A 17,232-nucleotide genomic window follows, 5' to 3' on the forward strand; every position below is an offset into this window, starting at 1 on the left:
TGGTGGAGATCTGCCACGTAGACCCCTCCTAATCTACTGATTGCCTAGCAATTAATGGTGACGGGCCATGCATTCGGTTAAGTGTCACATGGCTATATATACGGGCTGCTATGGTTCCCGATTAATGATGGCTCGGAAATTCGACTTCGAGAGCATAAGTGGCTACGTAATGCTACACCTGGGAGCAATATTGCGTGTCACAAGGGTGACACTAAGGTTTTGGAATCATTTTCGTCAATATTCACCTCTGTATAATATTGCGTGTCACAAGGGTGACACTAAGGTTTTGGAATCATTTTCGTCAAATGTGACGTTCAGAAGAGATGTAGTTGGATATAGACTCCAACCGTGAAACATACTACTCTAGCGGTTAACCGCAATACAGTTGTCACAAGGGACTGATGTATTTCGTTGGAACATCCATGGAAATGAGCAATTCACAGTGGAGTCTATATGTATAGAGTTTTGATCCAGTCTGATGTGCCAGTTCATAATAATAAGAAGATATGATAGATAAATATACCTCTTAAGAATAAAATCTTTACATGGTATCTTCGTCGCGAAGTTATTCTTATAAAGATAAGCTTATTAAGAGGAATTGGTATGAAAGTACGCAATGTATCTTTTGTCCGCATGAAGAGACAGTAAAACATTTGTTCTTCTAATGTAAACTAGCTTATTCTATATGGTCAGTCATTCGAGTTGCTTCTAGCTTGTATCCTCCTTTTAGTGGTTCTAATATATTTGGCAACTGATTACATGGGATTGATCTCAGGTATAGAATTCTTCTCAGGGTGGGAGCACTGCCGTGATTTGCCATGATAAGGTTGTTCACGATAAAAATACTTCTTTTATGCAGGTTATCTACATATGTACTGGGGCGCTACGTTTATGGTCATCTTTACAATGAGTGAAGAATCAAGACCTATTTACAGAGGTGTGTACACAATTGAAGGTCATGGCGATGAATACTTTTATCCAACATTGATGGCAGCATGTTCTTAGGATTCGGCCACCTAAAGTTACCGAACTTGGTTTATTTGTATGGGAGTACCTAGAACTCATCTAGATGAGATATAATTTGGTCTCATTCACTTTAAAAACAAGAACAGATACAACCCACGTCAGCACACACGCATCTTATAGCATCACATCCAATGACTATAAAAGGTGAATGAGACCAAACTATGTCTCATCTAGATGAGTTCTAGCAAAATTGTATTTGTATTTCGCCTTCTTTTTTTGGTTTTGTGTGAGGACTTTGTTGGGTGTGTGCGTCTTAGTGATGTAGAGGCCGGGTGTAATGCTTAAAACTTTCAAGTAATAAAGTGTTCCTTTTCAAAAATAAAAAATAAAAAGGGAAGAACTAACAGAGAGATACATAGTTAGAGATATAGAAAGAAAGAAAGAACGCGTGCTTCTCGTGCTTGCATGGCCTTACTCGACCTTATATCGATCTACCTACCATGATCCACATATAGGTGGTGGAGATCTGCCACGCGGACGTGTCATAACCTTCTGATTGGCTAGCCATTAATGGTAACGGGCCATGCGTTCGGTGATCGATCGGTGTCACACGGCTATATATACGGGCTGCTAGCCAGCTTCAAACGCACAGCAAGATTGGTAAAGCCGGCCGAAGAGGCAAAGCTGACTAATCTGCAACAATGACGATGAAGAGATGCATCATTCCTAGCATCCTGCTGATGCTCGCACTTGAGGTCGCCGGCCGCCCCTCCGCTGTTGCCGTCACCAGCGACGAGGGTACCATTCTCCTGCCGAGCGAAGGCAAAGGTACGGCGCTGCGTGCGTGCATGCCGCTTGTGTGTGTACCCATTTATCCATTCCTTGTACAAGCTTATCATCACATGCTCACAGCCGTCAGCTCGTTGAGGGCTTACAGAGCAAGTAGGAACGGCGGCGGCTTCCAGGCCATGGGATTGCTGCGACAACACCATATGCACCAGGTCCTTGCCGCCTATCTGCATCTGTCTGGACGAGGTCGACGAGTGCGCCTCCACCTGCATGGACTGCGTGCCGTCCGTCTCAAACCCCTTCCGCCGCGTCTGCGGAGACCAGTACTTCGGCGACCCCGGGCCCAAGTGCACCAACACCGTCGCCGGCGACCACAACGAAGACGCCCTCAAAGCCAAAGGTGATCACCAAGATAGCGTAGCGGCGGCGGCAGAGGAGGAGAAGCCGTGGGAGTGCTGTGACCAGGTCATACCCGCCGATGTGCCGCTGCGTGGACCAGGTCGAGCAGTGCGCTACAACATGCAAGAGCTGCGGGGTGTCCATCTTGAACCCGTTCCGCCGCGTCTGCAACGACTGGTACAACGGCTTCCCAGGTCGCAGGTGCACCGAGGCCGCCGGCAGCGGCGGTAATAACTAGCACCGGCGTTCATCATCTGATCAACGCCGTCAACCGTGCACTTGAGTTGCTCCTGCATGCACTGTGTGACAATAAAATAAGAAATGGATGGCCGGCTGGCCTGCTACCGCTACTGCTTGCCTGAATGGTGATCAGGCAACTATGCATGAATAATGACAAGTCGAGCGTCTCTATGTTGAAATATTTCAATCATGAACGGTGTGGTTTTTTTCATGACAAGTTAAATTGCTTACCACATGTCCCGCGTGGTGAATGGTGTGATTTTTTGGTTTCCCATGGTCTCGCTAGAGCTCTCGCGAAAAATATATATAACAACTTCTATAAAAGAGCCAGTTGGTGATGATGGTATGTCTACCATCCGTCATTTTTGACCATCTCGTCTGCATCTAAGACATCCGAGGTAAGCTGTCATATTTTTGCAAAATGTCCCCTGCCACGCTGCTCTACATTTGCAGAAAACCATTTAGTCTCTCCAGACATCCCTGTCCCTCCCATATATCACGATTTTTTTGGGCAAAACCTAACACGCTTTTAGTGATATATATATACAAAAACATAGGGTGATTTTCTTTCAAGTATGAAAACGCATTAGTCTATTTTGGATCCGCTGCAACGCAAGGGCACTTTGCTAGTTTCTAATATGAATACGAAGATCAACTATGTTCTCTCTAAATCAAGCGAAAAATTATTTTCTTTTTTGATCAAAAGGGGTCACATCCCAATCTTCATTTTCATTACCCTTCTGCGAATGGCCAGGCACCTGATTTTTGTATTTAATGTCAGTCAAATCCGTGGCTGTTGATTTCTTTTTCACGATTTGTGCAGCTCGGTGGCCATGGGCAGGAATCAATTGACCAGTTTTTTCATTTTTCTTCGATTTCTTTCGCTCTACTGGATTTGGCCCGTTAGTTAGTTGGGTTTGAAGCCTGGAGAGGTCCCATTCGTTATGTTTGCATCCTTCACCTTCTGCGATTCATGCCATCTTGAAAATGGTTTTCTAGCAGTTTCGCTATTTACTGGTACCTCATTAGCCAATCCCCTAACGCCACCGTATATTGTAAAGCATACCTCAGCAAGGAGGGGCTTTGCCCCGCTTATAGCAAGACGAAATAACATGTGGTTGGATGGTTAGAGGAAAAGTGGTATCCCAAGCCCTTCATGGTTCAAATCCTAGTGCTTGCATTATTTCTGGATTTATTTCAGGATTTCCGGCAATGCGCTTTCAGTGGAACGAGACGTTTCCGTCGACGACGAGGTGCCTAAGATGACTTCGTAAATCTCAAGATGATATGTCGGCTCAGTCTCTCGAAGGTGCTCACAGCGGTAGGATATTCGTTTGTGCGTTCATAGAGGTGAGTGTATGCGCGCATGTATGAGCGCTTGCATCTATACTGTATTAAAAAAAGCAAAACGAAATAAACCCTCCCCTCAAGCGCACCCCCCCCCCCCCACACACACACACACACCCCTCCCCAAATGGGCCGGCCCATCATGGGAAGGAGGGCTGGCTCCTAACGCACATTTTTTTTCTATTTTGTTTTATTTCTTTAATTTATATTTCAGAAATGGATACGTATGTTATCTAAATCTTACAAAATAATTGCTCGCTTCAAAAATGTTCTTGCAGTGTAAACACAATGCTCACGCAAATTTAAAATGTTGCTTGCATACAAAAAAAATGTTTGTCATACTCAAAAAATATTTTACACTTGGAAATAAAATGTAGCAACATTTAAAACAATGTTTATACAATGTAAACCCAAGTTAATTTGTATAATTCAAAAATCGAATCATTTAAAAAATGTATGTGACATTTAAACAAATGTTCACCTGTTTCAAAAAATGTGCATAGCATTTATATAAAATATTTACACAATGTAAAAATATATTCACATTGTATAAAAAATGTTAATTGCCATTCAAAAAAGTTACGTCAATACTTTTAAAAATTGTTAATATACTTTACTAAAATTGTACATCTAATTTTATAAAATTTTCTTACAATGTAGAAACAAAAGTTTGCCTAATTTTAAAAATGTTCAATGCCATGAAAAAAATGCTCAACATTTATCTGGAAAATATTTTACATGTATTTCGAAAAATGTTCAAAACAATTATTAGTAAGAAGAATGTTATCACCCCGTAGTTAAGACGGGCAACATCCAAAGTGTTGTTATAAAAGGCATCGAACAAGCGCATAATATCAGGTTAAACAAAGTCCCAACAGTGCTTATAGAATTCAACTGGGATATTATCTGGACCCGGAGCTCTATTATTGTCCATACCAAATAGAGAATTTTTTACTTCCTCTTTCGTGAACTTACTAGTAAGAAGAATATTATCGTCGTCAGTAAGTTTTTCACTCTCAGACCAAGTACTAGGAGAGAGATGGAATAAAATTTCCCCTAGCAGGGCCGAACAACTCTTTATAATAGGCTATGGGGTGAGCCAAAAGGTTGTTTGTCCCCTCAATCACCACATCCCCACCAGTAAAAGAGTGAATAGTATTTTTCCGCATCCTCCCATTCGCCACTCAATGATAAAAGGCGCTATTTAGGTCACCTTTCAGCAACCACCGCTCATTAGATTATTGTAACTAGAACAACTCTTCATTAGCGAGAATATCAATGATCTCTATGCATAATGGTGTTTTCTATCACATGTGTCATGGTCGAGCGGTCCCTGTTCTTCCAAAAAAAATTCTAATTCTTCCAACTCCATTTTAATGCTTTTCTTAATTTTTTTTTCTAGCATGACCAAAAGTTGGAACCCCATCCTTTAAAATACTTCTTGAAATGTTTTAGTTTGATGTTAAGGATATCAATGCACTAGTAGAAAAGGGGCCAATGGTCCAGGCCGGTCCAGCCCATTAGTCCCGGTTCAATCCAGAACCGGGACCAATGGGGGCATTGGACCCGGTTCGTGAGCCCCAGGGGCCGGCCGGGCCACGTGGGCCATTGGTCCAGTTCGTCTGGACCTATTGGTCCCGGTTGGTGGGACGAACCGGTACCAATGGCCCTCGCTCCTGGCCCATCACCATTGGTCCCGGTTGATGGCCTGAACCGGAACCAAAGGACGACCATTAGTCCCGGTCCATTCCACCAACCGGGACTAAAGGGTTGGTCCTCGTTGCGGCCAAAGTTTAGTCCCACCTCGCCAACCGAAGGGGAATCAGACCGGTTTATAAGCCCCTCCCTCTCTGCCTTATTGAGCTCCTCTGAAAATGAAAATAGATGCCCTAATATAGGAAATTTAGCCTAAATTCATACGAATTTCTCTTGAAATTTGTTATGAATTTAAGTTGAATTTCCTCTATAAGCGCATCTATGCTCATTTCTGAGTAGCTTTTTACATAGTTTTTTTTTCTTTTCTGCTATATTTATTTTTTCTTTTTATTTCTGAGTTGTAATAAGTAATTAAAAATAAGCATCTATGCTCATTTTTTAGTAAAGTTAATCGTAACTGTTTTATCTTCTATTTATTTTTAAATTGTAATAAGTCATTAAAAATAAGCATTTATGCTCATATTTTAGTAAAGTTAATCACAACCGTTTTTTCTTCTTTTTATTTCTGAATTGTAATAAGTCATTAAAAATAAGCATCTATGCTCCTTTTTTAGTACAGTTAATCACAACTATTTTTTGCTTCAATTCATTTCTGAGTAGTTTTTTATATAATTATTTTTTCTTTTCTGCTATATTTATTTTTTTGTTTTTATTTCTGAGTTGTAATAAGTCATTAAAAATAAGCATCTATGCTCCTTTTTTAGTACAGTTAATCACAACTATTTTTTGCTTCTATTCATTTCTGAGTAGTTTTCTATATATATTTTTTTTCTTTTCTGCTATATTTATTTTTTTCTTTTTATCTCTGAGTTGTAATAAGTCATTAAAAATAAGCATCTATGCTCCTTTTTTAGTACAGTTAATCACAACTATTTTTTGCTTCTATTCATTTCTGAGTAGTTTTCTATATAGTTTTTTTCTTTTCTGCTATATATTTTATTATTATTTCTGAGTTGTAATAAGTCACTAAAAATAAAAAAGAGGCGCAATGCTTGTTAATTTGCTTCAAGCCTTTCGGAATAGTGTCAACTGCACTGCACATAGCTCTGTGCAGTCTACCGTATTCCTCAAGGCTTGAAGCTAACCAACGTGCAGGAGCATTGAGCCTCTTCGTCATCGTCTCTGCACTCAGGGCTTATAAACAGCTGCGAGTGCCTCTCGCTTGGCGAGGTGGGACTAAAAAAACAGCTGCAGGAAGAATCAACAAGAAAACAGATGTAGAAATAAAAAGTAGTTAGACGGGTCTATTGGTACCGGTTGGTGGCATCAACCGGTACCAATGCCGCTCTTTGGTCCCGGTTGGTGGAACCAACCGGGACGAATGCCGCTCTTTAATCCTGGTTAGAGCCACCAACTGGGACCAAAGTCTTCGTTTCCCGCCCTTTGGGCTGCTGAAAAGAGGCCTTTGGTCCCGGTTGGTGGCACCAACCGAGACTAAAGGGGTCATTGGTCCCGGTTGGTGCCACGAACCGGGACCAAAGCCTTTGCTATATATACAGCACTTAGCGCGACTTCGATCTCTCCTGCTCCACTCCCGTCGCCGCGCGTCTCCCTGCCGCCACCTCGCCGTCGCCGCCCCGCCCCGACGCCGTCGCCGCCACGCCCCGCCACGCCCCGACGCAGTCGCCGCCCCGCGTCGCCCCGCCCAGCCCCACCCCGCGCCGGCGCCGCCCGCACGCCCCGCCCAGCCCGCCCGCGCCGCCCCGGCCCGCGCCGCCTCGACGCCGTCGCCGCCCCGCTCCGCACCTCGCCGTCACCGTCGCGGGCCGTACGTGAGCACCTCGCCGGCCGTACGCCGGCCACCGTCATTTTTTTGTTAGATTAATTAGATTTTTTTTGTTAGGTTAGATGTGTAGTAATTTAGATATGTAGTTCATAGATTTTTTTTGTTAGATTAGATTTTTTTGTTAGATTAGATGTGTAGTAATTAATTTGTTTATATTATGTTAGATTTTTTTTAGATTAGATGTGTAGTAATTTAGATATGTAGTTCATAGATTTTTTTGTTAGATTAGATGTGTAGTAATTAATTTGTTTATATTATGTTAGATTTTTTTGTTAGATTAATTAGATTTTTTTTGTTAGATTAGATGTGTATTGATTTAGATATGTAGTTCATAGATTTTTTTGTTAGATTAGATTTTTTTTTGTTAGATTAGATGTGTAGTAATTAATTTTGTTCATAGAATTTTAATGATTTTTTTGTTCATAGTATTTAGAAAAAGGAAAAAAATAAGAAGTACTTTATATATAGTTGAACTAGCTAGTTGATTTAATAAACTAATTTATTTTACTATATATAGAAGTAGTCTGTTTTTAGTAAGTACTACTTATTTATTTATAGTAAGTGCTTAGTAGTTGAACTAGATAGTTGATTTAATTAATAAAACTACTTTTATTTAACTATATATAGAAGTAGTTCCCGCATCGACGTCGGCGATGCCTATCCCGCATCCTCGTCGTCGTCGACTCGGCGGTGGAGGCCTGCTTGATCAGGGCCATGTTCGGGACTGGGCTCCGCCGGGCTGGTATTGGGAGGTGCTATCTTCCGGGGGACGTAGGTTGGTGAGGAGGCAGCCCGTTGTTGACCCGATCCTTGTTTGGTGGCGGTCGCGTGGGCCAGTGACGGTGGTGAGGCATCCGGACACCGCGGAGGTGGTACGTCACCTTGTCAGCGAGGAGGACGAGCACGTTCGTCGCTACATGGTTGCATTGGAGGGAAGGTTCGACAATACCTGGCAGGTTCTTCAGGGATCTCACTGGAGCTATGATCCTGTGATGGTTCCTTATCTTTGGGTGTCCACAGCCCGCGTCGATACCCGTCGGGCGCTACGGTTCTAGTTGTATTAGTGATAATATTCGACGATGTACGGACACCAAGAGATGATGTACTTTTGCTTATAATTATTGAATGCATGCTAATTTGAATACTATACTTTATTTTATGATTTGGTTTTGCTTATTGAATGCTCATATTGGATAAGTTCTCCTTCATTCCTGTGTGCTAGACAATTTGATATAATAATGCATTCGGAAATGAAAGGAGGAGCTACGTACATCGATCATCGATAGTCAACCCGTGATTAATAATAATGATCTAGTTTAATATTTGAATTATGAACGTAGGCCGGAAATGTCGTACTCATCGGACGACGAAAATCGCCCGGGGGAGTGCGACTGGTGCCACGACGATCGAGGTATCTGCGACAGGTTCATTGAGCTGGACGAAGATCGGCGCTTCAGCATTAAGCTCGAGGAGACCTGCGATGTTCATACGGTACGCAACGACGACAATAGTTTTTTGTAATTAAGCACGACTTCAACTATTTTAACGTGTATTTTTCATCTTTTCCAATTCGACTAGCTTATCCCATGCTTTGCAAGACGCTATGTCTTGGAGAGGATGGGTTTTGAAGACCATGAAAGTTTCAAAACCAAAAAAATTATCCTAAGTACCCATCATGGTGTGGATTTTCAAGTAAAGTTGTACAATGCTCAGAGTGTAACCCATTTTGGTTGCAAAAATTAGGAAGCACTTTGCAAAATATATGGTCTTGATGAGGGTATGCTTGTCACCATGGATCTTGGTGATCCTACAATCGAGCAAAAGAGACCTTCGATTTGGGTCCTTGTGGATACACCTCCAATTCTTCCCCCATGTGAGCTTAACATAGTTATTAAGTAATTTATATTGTTTATTTCAAAATATATATAGTTGACAACTTATCTCCATTGACAGCTTATTTTCATTCTTCAAAGAATGTGCGAAAGATGGTAGACAGAACCTACTACACCGAAGGCTCCGAATTAACTTATCAGGAGAAAAATCATCTGGTCGGATTTTGTACTGATCTTGAGAATTACAATATCTACAATCAAACTCCTCAACATTATGGTCAATACGTGCCACTGGTGCACGTGTTGAACTACGGTAACTACCATGGAGATACCCTGGTAAGATTATTTTTTACTATTACAACATCCATGCATCTTTTTGCACACTTCTAAAACTAGTACATCATTGCTAACTACGACGTTATTACTATGTTTTTCAACAGATAATTCTGAATGATTGTGTGCCTCATCTGATGTATACGCATGGTAGCCTTCATGTTTTGAACATACAACCAAGTCGTCCTACGAATCTCAACTGTCCATACCGGGTTTCTAAAAGAAGTGGAGACATAACAATCAAAGAATGGAAAAAATGTATGGACAGTCGTAAGGAGCTTCTTGGAAGCAATAAGCAGCGAAGGGCAAGAATTGGAGACAGGATGATCGTCATTCTTCATAATGGAGAGTCAGGGTCTATATTGTTTTATGTTATTTTACCTTAAGGGTGTTTAGGTCCTACCTGATACTGATGATCATGTGCTAAGAACAATTATGTAGGGTTGGGTTTGATGACTATGAGGATGATGATCGCATGACTTATTATTAATAACGAGTAGAAGTTGTATGATGATGCATGATTAGTAGGACTTGTTATTATATATGATGATGTATGATGTGAGCATGCATGAGCATGTTATATCAGCGGGTGAAATGAACATAGCAGCAGCGTTGATAAACCAAGGACGAAGATATAAGAGAGGACACTTCTCTCTATTACCTAGCTAATAACAACCTAAAAATAACCCCCAAAACCCCTAAAGCAGCCACTTTTGTAAAAAAAAACATGGACTTTTGGTCCCGGTTGGAGCCACCAACCGGGACCAAAGGCCCCCTGACTGGGCTCAGCGCACAGGGCCACGTGGAGGCACATTGGTCCCGGTTCGTGTTTGAACCGGGACTAATGGGTGGAGGTATTAGTAACGACCCATTAGTCCCGGTTCATGAACCGGGACTAAAGGCCCTTACGAACCGGGACTATTAGGTGTTTTTCTACTAGTGATGGAGTCTTTTGCAAAAACTGGATGTGCCCAAATCCATTTAGCAATGGAGTAAATTTCTCATCCTTTAGCCAGCTGAGTTCAAATCTAAACTCACACTGATGAAAGGTATCTGATTTCTTTGGGCCCGAGGATAAAAGGAGTGGGTTGTGGTCAGATACATCTCTGACCAGTTTACGGACTGTAACTAAAGGAAATAGATCCTCCCACTCAAAACTCATAAGGACTCTATCAAGCTTTTCCAAAGTTCGGTATTTTTGGTTGTTGGTCCATGTATATTTGCCCCCCCCCACCCCATATGTATTTCCCAAAGGCTCAAGGAGTGAATGATAGAGTTGAATTTATCAACATAAGGGGATCGACTCATTGTTTTGTTTTTGTCACAATTCTCTGGCAGGATATTGAAATCACCACCAACCACATAGGGGACTTGAAGGTGTGAACACACAGAAGCAAATTCAGTGAGGAATTTATCTTTTTTATCATCATGTGCTGCCCCATAGACTGTTATGAGTGTCCACATAAAACTGAGTTTAATATCATATATACTGGCATGCAAGATAAACTTGCCAACCATCCAGAAAACAACTTCAAGGGTTTCCTTTTTGACTCCACAGAGGATACCACCTGCCTTACCAATAGAAGGCACCCAATTCAAGTCAAATCTGCCCAGTCGGTCTATTTTTCTAAGAAACTTAAGGGGGATTTTTTTTCATCGTTTCTTGAAGGAAAATAAAATCCAAGGAATGATCTTTTATAATGTCTGACAAGCAGGTAGCCATTCCTTTCTTACCTACCCCTCTACAATTTCAGAAGAGGCCATTCATTTAATAACAGTATCCCCTTGTGGTATTCCTACTAGGAAGCAGAGTAGGATTACCCTTGTTATTGCCTAGGAGTACTTTATCTTTTTGGCTTCTAGTAACAGGTCTAGAAATAACCATATTCACCTTGCTTTCCCTTTTCTTTCTGGAACGGACTATAGTGAATTTTTTCTCCTTTATATCATTTTCCTCACTCCATCTCATATCAAGATGTGACGCCCCCGATTCAATCGTACACTAATCATGCACGCAAACGTGTACGATCAAGATCAGGGACTCATGGGAAGATATCACAACACAACTCTAAAAACATAAATAAGTCATACAAGCATCATAATACAAGCCAGGGGCCTCGAGGGCTCGAATACAAGTGCTCGATCATAGACGAGTTAGCGGAAGCAACAATATCTGAGTACAGACATAAGTAAACAAGTTGCCATAAGATGGCTAGCACAAACTAGGATACAGATCGAAAGAGGCGCATGCCTCCTGCCTGGGATCCTCCTAACTACTCCTGGTCGTCGTCAGCGGGCTGCACATAGTAGTAGGCACCTCCAGAGTAGTAGTCATCATCGACGGTGGCGTCTAGATCCTGGGCTCCAACGTCTGGTTGCGGCATCCGAGAAGAAGAGGAAAACAAGGGAAAAGAGGGAGCAAAGCAACCGTGAGTACTCATCCAAAGTACTCGCAAGCAAGGAGCTACACTACATATGCATGGGTATATGTGTAAGGAGGCAATATGAGTGGACTGAACTGCAGAATGCCAGAATAAGAGGGGGATAGCTAGTCCTATCGAAGACTACGCTTCAGGCAGCCTCCGTCTTGCAGCATGTAGAAGAGAGTAGACTGAAGTCCTCCAAGTAGCATCGCATAGCATAATCCTACCCGGCGATCCTCCCCTCGTCGCCCTGTGGAAAAGCGATCACCTGGTTGTATCTGGCACTTGGAAGGGTGTGTTTTATTAAGTGTCCGGTTCTAGTTGTCATAAGGTCAAGGTACAACTCCAAGTCGTCCTGTTACCGAAGATCACGGCTATTCGAATAGATTAACTTCCCTGCAGGGGTGCACCACATAACCCAACACGCTCGATCCCATTTGGCCGGACACACTTTCCTGGGTCATGCCCGGCCTCGGAAGATCAACACGTCGCAGCCCCACCTAGGCACAACAGAGAGGTCAGCCCGCCGGTCTAAATCCTATGCGCGCAGGGGTTTGGGCCCATCGCCCATTGCACACCTGCACGTTGCGAGGGCGGCCGAAAGCAGACCTAGCAACCTCCATTGCAAAGGAATCACGTTACGCAGTCCAATCTGGCGCGCGCCGCTCTGTCGCTGACGTCAAGAAGGCTTCGGCTGATACCACGACATCGAGTGCCCATAACTGTTCCCGTGTAGTTGGTTAGTGCGTATAGGCCAGTGGCCAGACTCAGATCAGATACCAAGATCTCGTTAAGCGTGTTATTATGAAATAACCGCGGACGCCGACCAGGGCCAGGCCCACCTGTCTCCCAGGTGGTCTCAACCCGCCCTGTCGCTCCGCCATAAAGATCCACACAGAGGGCCGTCGGGACAAAGGTCCTTTCAGCCCCCAATCCGTGAATCACTCGCGGGTAATCCTCGAGCCGACCCGACTTTGGTCACCATCTGTAGTATGTATATATGTATAGTATAAACCCGTGATCACCTCCCGAGTGATCACGGCCCAATAGTATAGCAAGGCAGACTGACAAGAATGTAGGGCCAATGATGATAAACTAGCATCCTATACTAAGCATTTAGGATTGCGGGTAAGGTATCAATGATTGTAGCAACAATGACAGGCTATGCATCAGAATAGGATTAACGGAAAGCAGTAACATGCTACACTACTCTAATGCAAGCAATATATAGAAGAATAGGCGATATCTGGTGATCAAGGGGGGGGGGGCTTGCCTGGTTGCTCTGGCAAGAAGGAGGGGTCGTTAACTCCGTAGTCGAACTGGGCAGCAGTAGCGTCGGTCTCGTGGTCTATCGGAGAGAAGAGGGGGAAGAAACAATGAATACAATGCAAACAAATGCATATCGATGCATGACATGACAAGTATCGATGCTAGGTGTGCCCAATCGCGGTAGTAGGTGATACCGACGAAGGGGGAAAACATCCGGGAAAGTATCCCCGGTGTTTCGCGTTTTCGGGCAGAGGTACCGAAGGGGGAAAGTTGCGAGTCCTATAGGTTAGGGATGTGTGGCAGATGAACGGGTTGCGTATCCGGATTCGTCTCGTCGTTCTGAGCAACTTTCATGTAGAAAGTATTTTCATCCGAGTTACGGATTAAAAGATATGATTTTCTAAAGATTTAAATCATTTTCTGATTTTAATTATTTATTTAAATCCAACATTATCCAAAACAGTGAATGATGACGCAGGCATGACATCAGAGTGATGTCAGCAGGTCAACTGGTCGGTTGACCAGTCAAACCAGACAGGTGGGTCCAGTGGGTCCCACATGTCATTGTCAGGGGCATTAACAGAGTTTTGAAATTAACTAAATGGGTTAATTAGCAGGTAGGGCCCAGTAGTCAGAGAGAGATTAGGCTTTAATTAATTAATTTAATTAATTAGCAGTTTATCTATTGGTTTTTATTTGTTTTATGGGATGGGGCCCGCATGTCAGTGGCAGTAGCTGCCACATCAGCATAGTTGACCTTGGTCAATGTGGCCAGCTGGGGCCCTCGGGCCCAGGCAATGACCCAGGGGTGGACCCCCGGGGTGCCAGCTCAGCGGAACCGCCGGAGTAGCTCCGGCGAGCTCGCACACAGCGACCGAACACTGGCGTGCGCCGGGATTCGCCTACGGGGCACCAAATCGAGCGCGGCCGGGCGCGTTAGAACGGCAAGACGACGACGCGTCGGTTGGTGGTGGTCGGGCGAGCTGCGGTGGCCGGAGAAGGGCGCATCGAGCTCATCGGCGGCGAGGTCTTTCGGGCGAGCAACGGCAACGGTGAGGCGGCGCGCTACGGGGCAAACAGAAGGGCGGGGCGAAGCCTTCGCGCGTGCGCGGGCACAACGGCACGAGCCCCGGACCAAAGGGTCACCGGACGGCTGCCGGCGACGAGCGCGGGCGGCGACGCGTACGGGAGCTCGATGGAAACAGTGCTACGGCGAGCTAGCGGGCAAATGGAGAGGCTGGGGAGGATCTATGGGGCGTGGTGAGTGCAACCGACGCGGGCCCGTGACCATTTGGTCACCGGAGACTCGTCGGCGACGGGTTCTGCGGCGGGGCGCTCGGGTGCTTCGGCGGCAGCTAGCTAGGGCGCCGGAGAGAGAGAGAGGAGGGAGCAGGGGCTCATCGAGCGGCGCACACGATGGCCCTTGGGAGGTTTAGTAGCTGCAAGGGCGCGGCCGGAGTCGGTGAAGAACGGCGGCGGAGCTTGTCGGAGCAGAGAAGGAAGATGGCGGCGTCGGGGCGTTGCGGTGGCTCCGGTCTCCAACAGGATGCACCAGTCGAAGCAGCGGACGACGACAGTGATGACGGACACGCAGGCGTGGCGAGGCGATGACTGTGGCCGCGCGATTCACGGCGGCAAGGCCATGGCGGCGCACGGGTGTGGTGGGGAATGAGGGGGAGAGCGAGGTGGATCTGAGGGGGGAAGGCGCAGGGACCGAGGGGAGTGTGGGGGCGAGTGGGAGGAGAGACCGAGGGGGCGCGGCGTCGGCGTCCTTATCCACCTCGACACCGGCGAGCGGGTCCGGTGGCGACCGTGCCCTGTAGCGGCGCGCGTCCGAGGAACAGGAAGGGGGGTGCGGTGCGGGGAGCGGGAGCTGGGCCGGCTGGGCCGACCAGGCTGGTTGCGGTCCAGGAGGCAGGGGCTGTGGCTGCGCAGGTGGGTTGGTGGCCAGCTGGACCAGTCGGCCCAGTGGGGGGGTTGTTCTTTTTTTTTCTCTTCTGATTGTTTTTCCCTTTCATATTTTCCTTATTATTTCCTTTCTTTTTAAATTCATTTAAAAGTATTTAGGCATTTTATAAAAAATGTGTTTACTTCACCATAATTACCGATGCAATATTTGGCAACCCCCGAACATTTTTGTTTCGACTGTTGAACACTTTGGGTGTTTGTCGCTAATTCATTTTTGAATTTGCAATGTTTTTGAACTGCCACTTGATTAGCAACAGTAACGTAGATGACATGGCATCATTAGGAGAGTTTTACTGTAGCCTAATTATCCGGGCGTTACACAAGAGGAGTCTGGTCACCCTTACCATTGGTCAACAACAAAATGTTATTATCTTGATAATTATTGTCAATTTTATTATCTAACAAGTCATTATTCCTAAAAAAATTCAAGTTCTCTCAAAATATCAATACTTGTAAAATCAGTATCAGGTATATCTACACCCATCTTAACCGCTTTGAGAATGAGAACAGGATCAGACAAGGCATCAAATAAATTGAGGTTTCTGGAGGTACATTCCATGTATCTCTTCTTAGCCGTAGCCATAGCCTTGTCGTCCACTCTCTCCAGTTTACTCTGCACATTCCTTAAGCTGAAGCAAAGATTTTCCTCAGTGACCAAAGGAGGGGTAGGAATCATCTCAACATTCATCTCCGGAGATTCCACCCTATACTCATAGGCACCTTAAGCGCAGAGTCATGTGGTCCCACCACTTCCATAACCTGAGGAGAGGTCTTCACAACATCAGAATAGGATTTCATTCTACTTTTACTAGAAGAATCCTTGGTCATATAGCTTTTTGGAAGAGGCGTACTTACTTTTTCTTCATATGTAATTTGCCCACAGGCCATGGTATCAATGGTAAGAGTAGTATGGAGAGAATTATCAGATTCCACACTCTTCTGCGACTCCTGAATCGGCTCACGCTCTTCTTCATGGGGAATGGGAAGAGATTTCTCCCCAAGCCCAGTCGAAGAGCTGTCCGAGTTAGCTCCAGGAGTCATATATGGCATTCCTCCCTTAAGATTTTTCCCATCAGACAGAGATGATACATGAATTGCTTTCTGTTCTCGACCAGGATCTCACACCAGCACATGAGTCACCTCATAATGAAAGTCATAAAAATGTCAACCAGGGACTACTTCAGCAACCCCAGGGATTTCATCTACATTTCTGCGCCCCGTCTTAACACGAGCGGATGCAGGGCGATGTAAGGTTGCCGCATCGATTTCAAGGGGAACTCCCACCAACGAAGTTATATAAGCAATGTTTCTTTCACTCCTCTTGTCCAAAGAGACATTGCTTACTTTGACCCAAGCAATTTCCATCACTCCCTTCGATCCCACCGCAGAGGACCAAGGGGTAGCATGGATCACTACACCACTTGTTTTTAATGTAACTCTTCCCACATAACTAACCCTTTCCAACCATACGCATAGGTATTCGTGCAGCTGCTCTCTCCTAGCTACTTGTCGGGGGAGAGCGCTCCATGTGCTTTCTTCCACCTTCACCCAATACACTAAAGCAGGTGTAGGGTTTTACGCTTCTTAGCGGCCCTAACCTGGGTAAAAACCGTGGCGCTCCTCGTTGCCCTTGCTCTCTGTGTTGATTGCCCCCCTCGCCGAACCAACATTGAGCAACAACTCGAGGATTAGGGAAATGAACCACAAACACACCAGGACCGATAGCATGAGTCGAACAACACCAATCAGTAGCAGGGTAATCTGAAAGATCCAGCTCCATTTGACGAGTTGAGGTTTCCCCCTCAACAATGGTAACTACAATGTTATTAGACCATTCCTCAAGCTGATTAGCAATGCAGGAGTCATGAATGTAATAAAATCCCTGGCCCTTAGACTGAAATGCGCACATCGGGGCAATGCACTCCATAGGAAGAAACACAGTACACACAGATACAAGATGCCCTAATTTGTTACAGCACTCATAGAAAGCCCGAGGGCACCGAGGAGGAGGGTGCTCGTGTGATTTGCATATGGGGCATGGATCGGTTTTTTTTGGGCAGGAGGCACCTGAGCGATGTTCTGCTTCCCGTGTGATCGACGGGGTGGTGAGTAGGTTTGTTGCCGCTCCCCGTGCCCTCCCGAATCCGCCGCTGTCTGCTTCTTC

The 17,232-nt window shown here is 44.9% G+C and overlaps 1 pseudogene; it reads left to right on the top strand.

Annotated features, from left to right (window-relative positions):
• Positions 1 to 1,621: 1,621 nt before the first annotated feature.
• LOC123068334 (Bowman-Birk type trypsin inhibitor-like) lies at positions 1,622 to 2,611 on the top strand (annotated as a pseudogene).
• Positions 2,612 to 17,232: the final 14,621 nt, after the last annotated feature.

The sequence above is a fragment of the Triticum aestivum genome, chromosome 3B, assembly GCF_018294505.1.
Source record: "Triticum aestivum cultivar Chinese Spring chromosome 3B, IWGSC CS RefSeq v2.1, whole genome shotgun sequence".
NCBI classification, from domain to species: domain Eukaryota; kingdom Viridiplantae; phylum Streptophyta; class Magnoliopsida; order Poales; family Poaceae; genus Triticum; species Triticum aestivum.